Source organism: Toxorhynchites rutilus, chromosome 1 (genome assembly GCF_029784135.1).
Source record: "Toxorhynchites rutilus septentrionalis strain SRP chromosome 1, ASM2978413v1, whole genome shotgun sequence".
NCBI lineage: Eukaryota > Metazoa > Arthropoda > Insecta > Diptera > Culicidae > Toxorhynchites > Toxorhynchites rutilus.
In genome coordinates this window covers 73023929-73038776 of record NC_073744.1, presented here as the reverse complement: position 1 = coordinate 73038776, position 14848 = coordinate 73023929, and the positions used below count along the sequence as shown (strand labels likewise).

Here is a 14848-nt window from a genome sequence, read left to right as displayed (position 1 = left end):
CTATTCCTTCTTCCGTTAATAAATATCCAAGGTAATTTACCTGCTTTCGGCAAAAGCGGGATTTATCAAGAGATATTGTTAGGTTCGCTTTTTTCAAACGATCTGCTACAACACCTAGCAGACGAAAATGATCCGAAAGTGTTTTGGTGGCCACCACAATGTCGTCCAAATAGACGAACACTTGAGGATCTAGGTCAAAACCAATAACCTTGTCCATCAAGCGACACATGGTGAACGGCGCGTTCGTGAGACCAAACGGACAGACTTTAAATCGAAATAATCCTTTCGATGTTCTGAATGCCGTAAAATCTCGACTTTCTTCCTTTAGAGGGATTTGGAAATAAGCGTCCTTGAGATCGATCACCGAGAAAAATTTAGCTGTTTCCAAGCGGTGAAAAATACCCTTCATATCCTTCATAGGATATGAATCCTTTTTCGTTAGAGCGTTTATTCGGCGCGAATCTAAACAAACTCTCAGTTTGCCGTTCGCTTTACGGACGGGAACCAAAGGGTTCGCCCACTCGCTTGAATATTCCTCAATTGCATCCAGTTTTTTATAGCGTTCTATTTCACGATCCATTTCCATCTGGATTGAGGGCGAGCAACGATATACAGGCTGTCGCTTCGGTTTTGCGTCTTCTTGCAAGATAATTTCGTGCTGAAGTAATGTGGTTCGACCTAATATATTGTCCGATGTACAAGGGAATTTTCGTATCACCTGAGCCAATCGCTGCCTTTCTCCGTTCGTTAATTCATGCTCTGTTTCTACTGTTTCCGGTGTGACTACTGATGGTTCTGGAAGGTCTAATTCTGGGATGTCCAGTGATTCATCCGGTGCAGTTTTTAACAAAACCGGAATTGAATCGATGGGATGTATATAAAAATGCATACAATCTTGTTGTGACCGATTTTCTCGTTTTGTGTCGATCTGAGCTACCTCTACTAATCCGTAGGTTCCTTTCATCATTGGCTTGATGTTGAAAGCATTCCAGAAATTAATCCCTAGAATGAGTTTCCGTTTAATCTCTGGAACGATCACGACAGCAATCACTTTTGTGACATTTTGAAACGTGATGGGGAGGTTTACGTAACCTAGACATGAATATTGGGTACGATCGGCTGTGCAGATTTGTATTGGACAATCGAGAATTTTAAAACCGTACCGGTCAATTATATCTTTAGAATTCAACACACTAATGCTAGCGCCTGAATCAAGCAGCGCTTCTATTTGTGTTTCAAATATTTTTATGGTTACCTGAGGACACTGACTAGTTTGTATACGGATCTCTGATAAAATCAGGAAAGGGTCTACGTAAGGTTTCGTCTGATTGGGAAGAATGTTTCTATTTGGAGTACTAGACTTCCCATTGTCGCACTCCATCTTCAGTTTTCCGTGTTGTGAGATGATTCGCCAACTCTTCTGGGATGCTTATCGCAAGTTGAAGAGATTTTTCCCGGGTTACCACAAACATAACAGAATGTAGTCTTCGGTTCGGAACATTCTCTCCAGAAGTGTCCTTGATGACGGCAATTCCAGCAACTAGGGACCCTGGCTGTTACTTGACGATTGTTCTGTTGTGCTCCATGCGATTGTTCCTCTTGACTTCTGAATTGATTCCGTTGCGTTCTCCTATTAATCATGTTCACTTCTTCTTGATCTGATTCGTCTTCATTTGAACTTGCTTCTATGTTGTGAACTGAGTACCTCGGTCCAATGGGATGTAATGTCGGGTCATTTGCGTCTATGCGGTAATTCATTTGAATCAGTTCATTTAGGCTGTTAATGCTGAAACAGGCCAATTTGGCACGATAGTGTTGACGCATATTCTCCCAAATGATCTCGAACTTTCTTCGGTTGGACAGTGGTATGGTCAGTAATTTATTCAGTCGCTCAATTTCAGTCACGAATGCGATGAAAGTTTCCCCTTTTTGTTGTTTCCGATCATAAATTCGTTGTCGGTTTCCCTGGTCTTGGTTAGGGTTCCCAAATCGAAATCTAATTTGCGATTCGAATACGTTCCAGTTCCAAAACGGTTCATAGTACGTGAAAAACCAATTAGAGGCCTCTCCTCGGAGTAGCAGATGGATGTGGCATAATAGATTATCTTTGGATATTCCATTCATACTAGCCAGAATTTTTACCTTGTATACAAAGTCTTCTAAGCTTGTCGATCTCGTGTCGCCTGAGAAGCTGAGGTTCCATTTCTCTATCCTTCGATCGTAATGATTTTCTCTGTAGGGGTTTCGTTGATTCCTGATTGCAAACGGTTCCGTAGTATCTTCAATGTCACTGCTTTCCCCATGAGGTTCCTCTAGACGGAGTTGCCTTAGTGGTTGGTTATTTTGGGTGTCTCGTTGATCATTCGAAGGTCCTGCTCCATATGTGGGAGGGTGTCTGGAATGATTCTTCGTCTCATTAATTGATCGAGAAGCCGGTTCCCGATTTCCGTTCCTCACAGGTTCGCTAGGTTGGAAGCATCTAGAAGGTTCTGTTGGTAATTGTAATCCCCTTGCTTGGATTATTGAAGTTTGTGATTGTTTAACATTAGAGAGTTTTGAAACCATGTCTCTGAGTTCGTTAACTTGTGCTTCCAAGTTGACAACTTTTATTTTCAATTCCTCTTTCGTTGGCTCGATGTCTCTGACATTATGTTGAGCAAAAACGTTCGGAGGGGGAAACTCAAATACTCTTGATGGGCTCTCCTCTGACAACCGCGTTGTTTTTTTCGTTGCACCTAGCCTATTAGCTGATTGTTGGTCACATGATACATCCAATGCAGGTATCACTTCTTCGTTTGGTGTACCATTTTTATTTCTAGGCGAATCCTTTTCTGACGAGCTTACATCCTCCAGTTCATCATTGTTACTAACTGTGGTTTTAGTACCTAAAGCGTTCATTATTTCATCGATGTTTTCTAGAAGCATTCGTTTCATTTTCAATGAAGCATCATCGGGCGCATTGCTGCGCTCAGTTCGTAAACGATAATGTTTTAAACGTGAAATTAGTTTAGAATCTGGTCCTTTTATAGCGGCTGATCTAATTTGGTTCACTCTAGAATCAATGAGGTCAAATTCTTGCTCAATTGAGAAAGGTGAACGGTACTCGCGGTTCTCTTTAGAATCTTTGTGGAATAATCTTCTTAGTAAACGTTGTTTTGCATCTAATGTTTTATTTATTTCTTCACTATAATTTCTCAACCTAAGCTCGTAATCCACTTCATCATCCAACAGATGCGAAGCATACGGCATTTTCATTGTCATTTTGAAATGTTCTATATTATTTTCAAATTTATTTTTATTATAATGATACAGAAAATATTAATCTCTGGACACCAACAATACAAAAATAATTCACCACTACTATAATTATTGTAAAATTGTATATTGTATAAAAAATATATAAATATAATAAATATGAATAATTCTAATAAATAACATGCATTTGGTAATGCACTTATTTCCAATTTAGAAAACGAAATCTCAATGAACCAACACTCTATGAATATTCTAGAAAAATAAATTATTAATTATTTGTATTTTAATAAGTATAACATGCAAAAATCTACTTAATTTTAATAAATAATTCCGAAAACAATAACTCAATAAACACAATGATCTGCCAGAATTATTCACTGTTTCCCCAAATCTGTTACTCAAATATCAGCTTTATCCGAACAAAACTATTTCGCAAGACGAAACAGAACTATATATAGTATAGTTAAGTATTTAACGTATAACATACAACAAATTCACAATGAAAGTTGCCATAAAATTGAAACTAATAAATTCACACAGACTAATAATGCCAACATCAAATGAAACGCGTAGGTTCGACATGAGTTGGGCGCCAAAATGTAGCGTGCAGAACTCCCAGCTACGGTTTCGCCACTGTTCCGGGGATTCTTTAAAGGCGAGTGGCTTAAGCGCCACCTCTAAGAGGACCACTCGCGCGAGATTTTCCCGGCAAAGGACCAGTCTTATAACTAGCCTCTGAAAATGGTTGAAGAATCGCTCGAACAGTGACTCTTTCCCCAAGTGTTTCCCAATAACGTTCCTATGACTTTTTGGCCGCCACCAAAGAGATCTGGAGGAAATCCGCAGATCTACCCGGGAAAAAGAAAACAATCAACTACCTTGCTGTCCACTTATCACCTCTCGCTTCAGGCGCAAAAGTGAAACTCCAACGTAAATCCAAACATGTAAATTCAACAATTATAGTATACCCGATACGAGACGCAAAACGGTTTCTCCATTTCGCAAGACGAAACAGAACTATATATAGTATATTTAAGTATTTAACGTATAACATACAACAAATTCACAATGAAAATTGCCATAAAATTGAAACTAATAAATTCACACAGACTAATAATGCCAACATCAAATGAAACGCGTAGGTTCGACATGAGTTGGGCGCCAAAATGTAGCGTGCAGAACTCCCAGCTACGGTTTCGCCACTGTTCCGGGGATTCTTTAAAGGCGAGTGGCTTAAGCGCCACCTCTAAGAGGACCACTCGCGCGAGATTTGCCCGGCAAAGGACCAGTCTTATAACTAGCCTCTGAAAATGGTTGAAGAATCGCTCGAACAGTGACTCTTTCCCCAAGTGTTTCCCAATAACGTTCCTATGACTTTTTGGCCGCCACCAAAGAGATCTGGAGGAAATCCGCAGATCTACCCGGGAAAAAGAAAACAATCAACTACCTTGCTGTCCACTTATCACCTCTCGCTTCAGGCGCAAAAGTGAAACTCCAACGTAAATCCAAACATGTAAATTCAACAATTATAGTATACCCGATACGAGACGCAAAACGGTTTCTCCAAAAGAAAATTAACCCAAATACATATATCTCATATAAACATTTATTCCTAACTATTTAACACAATACTTTCCCAATCCTAATGTCTACCCTAATGTGTCCCTCGTGCGTCTCCATGAATTTAACCGTATTGTTTATTCTTCCTAAACGTCTTCTTTTTCTCGGTGGTCACTGCATCATCATTTACCGTTCAATAAGAAATACCCACCCACATGCGCATGTTATAACGGGTTAGGGTACTCACGGTTTGAATTCAAACTGGCTCTGCCCGGAGTGCTGTTATAGCGTAGCACTCCCTTCCGACGGAAATGGCTTTGTCGGGAACTTTGACTCCAGATCGTGGGGTCAGCAGTGCGTCACGTTGTCCTCTGCGGTGTGCCGAGCCTCGAAGGATGTGTTGGTTCTCAGGAAATCAACCCTAAATAAACCGCCGTCGAACGGCTGTTCGACGCTATAAGTTTGGCTTTATAGTTTCAAAGTAAAGCTGATTTTTTTTTACCTTTTGGAGCTTTATTTCAAAGCACAGACACTTAACGAAACCTTGGTAAATTTGAATTTCTTCGTTAATTTTCCCTATACAAAAAAGCAACAACTATTACACATTTTAAAGAAACCGTTTAACACAGAAACCTACTTCAAAAACACACCGCGACGCGATTTCAAAATCGCACTCCTGCCTCTTCCACAGATTGGGTCAAAGTGAACGAGCAAAAAGTATGACGGTTGCTTCAAACAATTAACCCTTTCCTCCAGGAGAACAATATTTGCCGAAGCCAATAAGGTTCTTTTTGAACCGCGAATTTCCCCAGACCCCCAGTCCTACAGCTAAACAAGTCATAATTGTCCGCTCTTTGTTTCAAGGTTGAGTCAGCTAATTCTCGCGATTCTTCCACGAAACCTGGCTTCTTTATTTTCCTCGCGCATGAGTGACCACTCAAGCTAGCGTCGCTTAAGCTACTCGCTCTTGTATTGGTGTGGCGGAACATGAGCTTTGCCTCGCTCTTAGATGTTGTGTTGCGTACAACAGCACAACGATTTCATGCAAGTTATGAACATCGTCGTGTGCAATGATCGACGGGAAAAAGTCTGTTTCATATGTACTGAGTACTTATGTTTCAGCAGAAGTTTGGCAAGTGTGATTTAAATATTTTAATTATATTAACATAATAATTCCTCCAACAAATAAATAAATAAATAAATAAATAAATAAATAAATAAATAAATAATAAATAAATAAATAAATAAATGAAATAAATAAATCTACCAAAAGTGGGTGAATAAATATATAAAAAAATTAACTAGAAAGTAAGTGTATGTACAACATTGAAAATAATTACATTACACTTAACAGAATATTTACAAGAAATGTTAAACACTACAATACACAAATGTACACCTGTTACAACTAAAGGAAAATTTTCTCTGTCCGGCAAATTGGCAAACACACGTTGCAGTTGTGGGTCACCCAGATGGAGCAATTTTGCCCTTTTTTGCTTCTGGTCAACTATACCATAGGCATCAAAATAACACTCTAACGCACCCTTCCAAGACTTCCAATCCTTATACAGCCTTTGCTTTTCGATTTCATCACAGCGAAAGAGAGGAATAGGTCGAGCGTCTTCCATCTGTAAGTAATCATAAATACGGTCTTTGATTCGTTTCTTGCTTATTCATTTGCTATCATGTTCTTCGAAAATAATTTATCACCAAATTTTACGGATTGTTAATCAACAATGATACACTCATGTTACTAAATTTATTTTATTAGAAAGATTTTTCGAAACCGCACTATCGGGAATTAATCGATTTGTCGAGCTACTGCCGACACACAACTCACCACCATGTATCAAACAGTCTCCGTTAATGTAGGCATGGTAGTGAACGATTGATAACAAATTGATAACATAAATGAAAACTCCCTGCCAGTATTGAGTTCATTACTCGAAAAACTATCTGGCAACCACCCCAAGAATATAACGATTTTCAGTTTTCCTATGCTAGAAATAAATCCAATACCAGTGGAAGGCGAGTGATATCTGTTGGATTCCCGATGCAACGGAATGTAAAAAGCATAATTTCTCTCTTCGTCAAATCTGGTTTATCCTCCCACGAGCCTTGCTCAGAAACATTGCTATATTTCCAATTCACAATTCTACATGTAACAATAGTTTGGCCCGTGAACTATAACAAGTTCACCTCCTGTTCGACAACAGGTACATTCTATCATTCATTAGATCGTCCCGAGAACATCAATTATGTTCTCCTTCTGTTCACAAACAGGTACGTACTTCGATATTTCTTCATGTACCCGTGAATTAATCACCTCCAGCCAGCGAGGCAGGTACAACCGTAAACACGCTTGAGCCCGGAAACAAATTCAATTGTTCCCCTCCTGATTTTCAAACAGGCACATACGTCAACATCACGTTCTTCATGATTCTTTAGAGCAATCTCAGTTACTGAGTCCTTATGCTCCGATTCATGCTAACAACATGTAATGCCCGAGACAATCACTTAGCATTTATTTCACATAACATTCGCTGTTCTGCGCTCTTCTATGCTTCCACCTATCGAATATTTTAGCTGTCGCACTCTCTCCAGGAGTCGGTACATTTTACCTCCCTTGCATCCGTGAGCATTTCACCAATACCATCACCTACAGCGCAGCATGAGCTGGATGCGACATGCACCCGTGCACGTTTTATGGAGAAGAAAAAAAAATCCGCCATTTCCTGGGTCTTCGTCCCAAATTTATTTCGCTTTTTTTTTTTTTCCAATTTTACGATGAAAATAGATTATATTCGATTCTTACCGTGATTCCACAGTCCTCGTCGCCAATTTGTAGGGTTCGGAATTGTTTGAAAGAAACACGATTTACTGGTCTAACTCTGCGTTTATTCACCGTAATAATTTTTCACCTTCACGCTTGAACGTACTTAGTGATCCCCGATAATCGTTCGATTAATCGATTAATCGAATACTTCCTACAGAAATCGATTATTAATCGAATACTGCGCAACCAATAATCGAAGCGAACGAATAATTTACGTCGATTAAACAATACAAACCCAGAGAAAAAAACGTAAGGCCGCTGTAGTTTTATCCTGAAAATCAATCATTATCTTTGACGCTCCCCTAAACTGGTAAATGAAGCCCAATGCCGTCAACGCGAATTGAGCTTTGTTTACAAGTTTAGGTAAGAGTAAGAGATAATACAGTAGAACCTCGAACCTCGCGAGCGGATGATCCGCGACTACGAGTTCCTTAGTAAATCTATAAACCTTCCCGAAATTTGTCAGTGAGTGGTAGACTCATGCTCTTTTGTTTTGGTCATGGCTTTCAAATTATCTGATCACAGATGTACACGGCCATACAGATGGATAGTTCAATATTTTCTGTATTGATAAAACATGGTTTTCATGCTAAAATATCTTTTTTCCCTGCTTGCACCTTACTTTTAGCCCTTTATTGCGTTATCCGCGATTTTTGTTATACGCGGTGATCTAGCCCGACTATTCCGCGGATAATCGGGTTTCTACTGTAATCGATTTTCATGCAGAATGAACACTTTTTTGATTCCAGAATGCTTTCTCGCAAATGAGAAAATCAGTCTAACAAATTATTTCTCTCGGTGTGACGATTAATCGATTAATCGATTATTTGGGGCGATTAATCGTATCGAATAACAAACTGATGAAAAGTATTCGATTAGCTGATGAACAATTAGTTTCAAAAATCGGGGATCACTAAACGTACTTATCTTGTCTGTCCGCTTTCCTCGCCGTGCTGCCATATCGTCCAATATTTTCACCTAGATAGAGCTGTGCTGTCTCATCGCTTTCGACGAGGGACACGACACCACAGGAACATGCCATTATATAATTCATCTAGGATCCACGTGCCTGAACTTTGGCACGCCGTTCGTAATATTCTGCCCACGTTATTTTCAGTCCAACCGTTTTTATAGACATCTAGGAGAGAAACAATCGATGGGTTATCCTCAATTAAGCGCTTTGGTGACGATACCGCAACAACACACGATACGGTAATGTGCAGAAAACGTTCTGAAGTTTTGTTTTGTTTAACAAGATAATTGTTCAACATTCGTAATTGTTGCAGTATTCGTTCTTGATGATGAGCATATCATTGTCTCGTAATGTTCACCGCCAGGTAGGAATAAATTTCCCCGTTCGTTCCACGAATGTACGCACGGCGACGTTTTGGTGACAAAAGTAAAATCCACTTTCGCGTTAAGAAATTCGCTGTTGTTGAACTAAATATGTTTTCTGTAAGGTAAAAAGTCTAAGAAGTCTATATCTGACAACGATTTTTAAGCTTTAACTCACCAATTTCTATTTCGAACGTGGACACTAATTTTTTGACAAAGTATATGTTTATGCTGCGTGATCTTCGCTTCGTTTACTGCACATGAGTTTTCAAAAGAAATTGCATAGCATTTTATTAGACCATGGCGAATTTGCCTCAGAACATCTTCGAACCAGTTCTCACGTAACTAAATAATCTGATCCAGTGCACCTTCAGGAGAGCTCAAAACAATCTGATGCGTATCCCTCTGTTGAATCATTATTTCCACATAGAAGCAAATCTCGAATAAACGTCGTAACAGTTTGTAGGCAACCGCTGGCAGCGTTCTGCTGATTTTCCTGTCCAGATTGAACGACAACACTCATCGTTTGCAGTTGATGCTAATTAATGAATCCATCGGACTGCGTCGAAAGTATTTCTTTGCCTGCTTCTATTTCAACCTATCTTATTTTTGTGCAGCCGCTTATGCTTATTGGACACTTACACTTATATGGCTCTTACTAGAGCTGTTTGTAAACAATACCGACAGCAATTCCAATATGGCTGAAAGTGCATTTCATATGATTGTTTCACCTGGTATGTATATATTCAACCACCTTGACTACAACTTTGCGTTTGTCAACTGTGGCGTTTCGTGAAGTGTCAACGGTTGTTAACACTTCTATACTCGCGCATTGGTCTGTCAGACCGAGAAATCAATAATTCGTTCATTTCTCAGAAAATATCAACACTACGACTTTGCGATTCTCTCTAGCTTCGTTATTCGTCGTTCGTCATCGTTTAGCGTATCGCATGTGTTGGTACAAAGGGGACGTGTGTCACTTTTTTTAACACTTTCTGTCTGACACATCGACGCGAGTATAGGAGTAACTTTTTTGGACAATTGCCTTTTTTATATTCTCGAATATTGTTGAATTAAATGTATAAATTAATGTTAGTGGCGTGGAATATTTATTAAATATAATGCATAAGATCTAATCCGGACTAATCTTATTTGATTTCAGTCCCTTTTGTAACTGGATTGAACGGATCCATATATTAACTATTCGTCGATATATTCGTTGTTAGATTCATACGTTCAAAAGAAAAATATAAATGTTTGACTTTCGTATAGTTATTCGCTAAATATAATGGTCATACATATACACACTTGTGAAAGAATTTCACTTGTGGAAGAATTGTGAACAGTAAGCTATAACCTAATCGGTAGCTTCTGGTAATTTTTAACAGTTACAGTTTTGGGGATATTTTTTGGTAATGGACAATATCGACAAGAAAACAAGAAAAAGAAAAGGAAGTTCCTAGAAATCCCTTTACATCATCTTTTTATGCCCCATCTAAAAAAAAGGCATTAATTCTTAGTCTACCAAGAAAACAGAGACAAACAATATTAGGAATATGCAAACTTTATATCCCAGAACCTTTATCATCGAGGAATTATCTAGAAAGTCGTTATACATTCTTCTCTTCGATAAAAGACCCGAAAAACACGCGACAACTGCATGAAATGTAAAAAAGATGTTTGTTTCGAGCATGCAGTTATGCTGGGTTCTGATTCTTACTCCAATGAAACCACAATCGATTAATACGTTTTTATGTTATTTTATAGTTTTTTATACTTCCATGAATTATATTCAGTTGCTTACTTTCAATTAATAACAGTGAAAAATTTGAATTTCGTTATTTGTGTTGGAGTATCAAAAATTAATCTATTTTGAGGAGGCTGAATTAGATGACTATTAAAACATAATAAAGACGAAGAAAACATATGTTTTGGAGTTTTTTCATTCAATCATACCCTCTTCTTTAAATAAATGCCAATAGAGCCTGAAAAATACACAATGGCAACATTACAGAGAAGTTCAATTTTCGGTCTGTGACACCGTGCGCGAGTATACGTGTTATGATTTTGCACGCGAGTACAGGAGGGTTAATAATAAAATTCATTCCAAGTGTGATTTCAACAAGTACAGTTCGTTTTACTTTTTCCTCTCTGAACCCTTCGGTCTTCGAGTCTTTTGTGTGTCTGTCGCGTTAGCTTTTAGAGGCGCCTTGGTTGGAACGAACAGCAGCGAATCGAAACATTCATTCTGTAAATTTCATTCCACCACAGTATACGAATAAAGACACACGTAGTTTTATTGTATCCCGAGTTTGTTTCTCTCTTATATGTGACGCATATTCCGAAAGTCCGGTTGTATTGTTCCGTTCTGTCCGGAATGTCCACTGAATAACCTTGGTGGTCCAAGCATTTCCACAGGTTATGGGCTTGATTCTCGAATACACCTCGCTGAAAACTCATTATTATCTTCGACACTTCACTAACTCGTGAAACGTAGTTCAATGGCGTGCCGTTTATTTCGTTTCCAACGTGAAGTGTATTCGAGAATCAGGGCGTGATTCATTTATTCATTTCAATATTTCGATGTGAAAAAGTGTTCAGTTTTTGAACGTTAATACCTCATTAATTTAACGATGGATTTTGATTCCAAATACACGAATTAATAGGAAATATCCTCAGCAATTTTTTGTATGCTCTACATTACTATTTTCAGTTCATTTAAAGTTCAAATTGATGATAAATTGGAAGAAAGAAACCCCTACTTTCCCATACATTTTGTTTGCGATCCCGCAGCAAACAGCTATACATTACAAGCAACCACAGGAACGGACGAAACGTAGGGACAAGGTGAAGACGAGTGGGGAACGCAGAAGAGATTATGTATATAGGCAGTCGCTACAACGTAGACTAGATGACTATATAAAGAATACGATTGTGGTGCTTGGCCTCATTCTATCGCCGGACGCCAAGCAGGAATGTATGTTCCCAACAATTCCAACTTCCCAATAACGACGATATGTAATATAATATCCACTACATCATGTCATAATATATTTCGTATTCTTTATTATCACTTATCACATTATCATGAACACTCAATTCTTCTACGTAAACTGCGTAAAATGGGCTCGTCTGAAAATTTTGTTCAATGGCTGGAGTCGTATCTCTGTAATAGAGCTCTTGCGGTCAAGGTTGGATCATCAACGTCAGACTGGTTCTGTAATCTCTCAGGAGTGCCTCAGGGAAGCAATCTTGGCCCTCTGTTATTCTCGCTCTACATGAATGACGCAACTTTACTTCTGGAGAGCGGGTGCTATCTGATATACGACAGACACAAACATTTTCGTGATCGTTGATAACGAAGATGATTGTCGCCGGCTTCAGGAGCTACTGGACAAGTTTGCATTATGGTGCCGTGCCAACAACATGACCCTCAGCGTTCCAAAGTGCAACATCATCAGCTTCCATCGTAAGAAAGTCCCCCTGCAATTCGAATACACTATCAATAGAACACCCTTAACGCGCGTGCAGACGATGCGCGATCTTGGAATTACTTTGGACTCGAGCTTAACATTCAAAAACCATCATTCAGAAGTAATTTCGAAGGCACGACGACAGCTTGGTTTTATTGGAAAGGTAACGAAGGAGTTCAAAGATTCCTACACACTGAAATCGCTGTATGTCAGTCTGGTGCGTCCCATTCTTGAGACGGGTTCGATCATCTGGGATCCGTTTCACAGTACCGTAACCGATTGCATAGAGGCTATTCAGCGTAAATTTGTGAGATTTGCCCTTCGCAACTTGCCGTGGAACGATCCGGTCAATCTGCCGCCCTACCAGGACAGATGGCAGTTACTAGGACTGGAAACATTAGAACAAAGGAGGAAGAATGCGAAGGCTGTTTTTGCCGCTAAGCTGCTGAACGCCGAACTCGACGCTCCTAACCTCCTGGCACTAGTGGACATAAACGTTCCTGGCTACGCAATTAGGACCTTCGAATTCTTTCGCCTGTCACGATGGAGACAGGACTACAGTGGTAATGAACCAATACGAGCAATCATGCGTCATTTTAATTCCGTGTTTTATCTATTTAATTTTAACCAGAACTCAGCTCAGTTTCGCACAAGGCTACGAAGAAATTAGAATTAAGTACCCTTCATTTAGACTATATAACGTTGGATGAAATAAAACAAATAATAATAATTATAATCACATTTCATAGTCAATGGCGTCCATCGGTATCGAATTATCATCGCCACCACGATTTTTGCTAAATACTGCTTTCAGTTTGGCCTGCAGAAACTTTACTGAACTCTTAATTCATCAAATTTGGTGTCCCTGAAGAGGGACGTTGATTATAAGCTAAGGTAATAACGACGAAAGCGGAAGCGTAGCTGTTTAAGCACGCTCTCCTCGGATACGTCGGGCCAGCTGGATGTCCTTGGGCATGATGTGACGCATTTTGCGTGGCTTACCACACAAATTGGATCTTCGATCAGGCCGACTAAATATGCATCGCTTGCTTCCTGCAGTGCCATAACGGCGGAACTTTGGAAGCGCAAGTCGGTTTTGAAGTCCTGGGCAGTTCTACGAACCAAACGCTGGAAAGATAGTTTGCGGATCAGCATTTCGGTCGACTTCTGATAGCGACGAATTTCACGCAAGGCGACGATTCCCGGTCGGAAGCGATGTGGCTTCCTCACTCCTCCTGTGGCTGGTGCGCTTTTCCATGCTGAATACATCGTTACTTTTCAGCAACAGTTCGTTTGGATACCAGGAAAGGAGGAGGCCGTCTATAAGCCCCCAACTGCCATTAAAGAGATTGGTTCGGTTAGATTGGCCGCTTGGACCGGCAGTTTTTACTGCAGTTTTTACTGCCCTCACGTGTAGGAGGTGAGGAAGGAGGATCTTCTACTTCGCTTCGTACAACAGCTGTAGCGGCCCTGGAGATCGCGTTGTCGGCGGCTCCGTGTTGGGCCACTTCACCTGGCCCCTCCGCTGTTTCATTCCGGAACTTCAATCGCTGCCTGAAGGTTTTTCATTCCCCCGCCACCCCGCTGCCCTTGGGTGGTGCTCACTGGAGGAGGCTTGTTTTGCTTTCGGTAAGTGAATAGAAAATTCGTGCATAGGAGTTAACAAAAGCTAGAACGCCCAGAGGGCATAGTTTATAGATTTTTCCAGAACATATCCCAAACAAGTGATTGATATTTTTAATACTCTAGTGACATTTTTTATACCCAAGTGAAATTCATTAAGTAATTTTCAGCAAGTGCTTTTTCGCCAGTGAATTTTCCATTGCTCTTCCGCAAGTGTTTTTTTTCCGCCAAGTGATTTCGGTGTCCGATTTGGTAGCTACGTCGACATTGTCAAGCCGTTACTGTCCTCCGCCGTTTTGTTCCCCGGCTGTTGTCGTCACCCGACGTCCAACGTACTTAGTATAAGCAATTTTTTTTCCACCTGGCTATACTTCGGTATAGCCAGCCTTTTACCATGGCTTCCAACAGCTCCGGCGCCGGAAGGCCAACCAACATTTACAATGGTGTTACCATCACCAGCACTTCCCTCAGATGGGCTGATCCCTTTGGAGGAAACCTACAATTTTATTGCTAAGAGCAACTGAGGATAACATTTCACCCAACCCTTTTGTTGTCTCGAAATCGATAAAAGGTGTGATCCGTGATAAATTCAAGGATGCTAAATGTATGTATGGGTATGAAGTCGCTTATCGACTAGACCCCTATTGAAATAATTTTCCACGAAGCAGAAGAAAATAAAACAATATATTAATTTGTATAGTATAGTCCTACGTCACTTCGGTTATGTCCCCGACATTACCCATCCTTCTTTTTTATTAGGAATAAA

The 14848-nt window shown here is 39.9% G+C and overlaps 1 long non-coding RNA gene across 2 annotated transcripts; it reads right to left on the bottom strand.

Moving 5' to 3' along the window:
* Nucleotides 1-4997: 4997 nt before the first annotated feature.
* On the bottom strand, nucleotides 4998-5859 carry LOC129763006 (uncharacterized). 2 transcript variants are annotated; one of them, XR_008740775.1, is made up of 3 exons: nucleotides 5453-5859; nucleotides 5318-5410; nucleotides 4998-5259 (listed from the first exon to the last, which is right to left on the bottom strand). It is a non-coding gene; the product is annotated as an uncharacterized LOC129763006 (long non-coding RNA). The 2 variants fall into 2 exon arrangements; XR_008740774.1 differs by having other exon boundaries at nucleotides 5318-5391.
* Between the last annotated feature and the right edge of the window lie 8989 nt (nucleotides 5860-14848).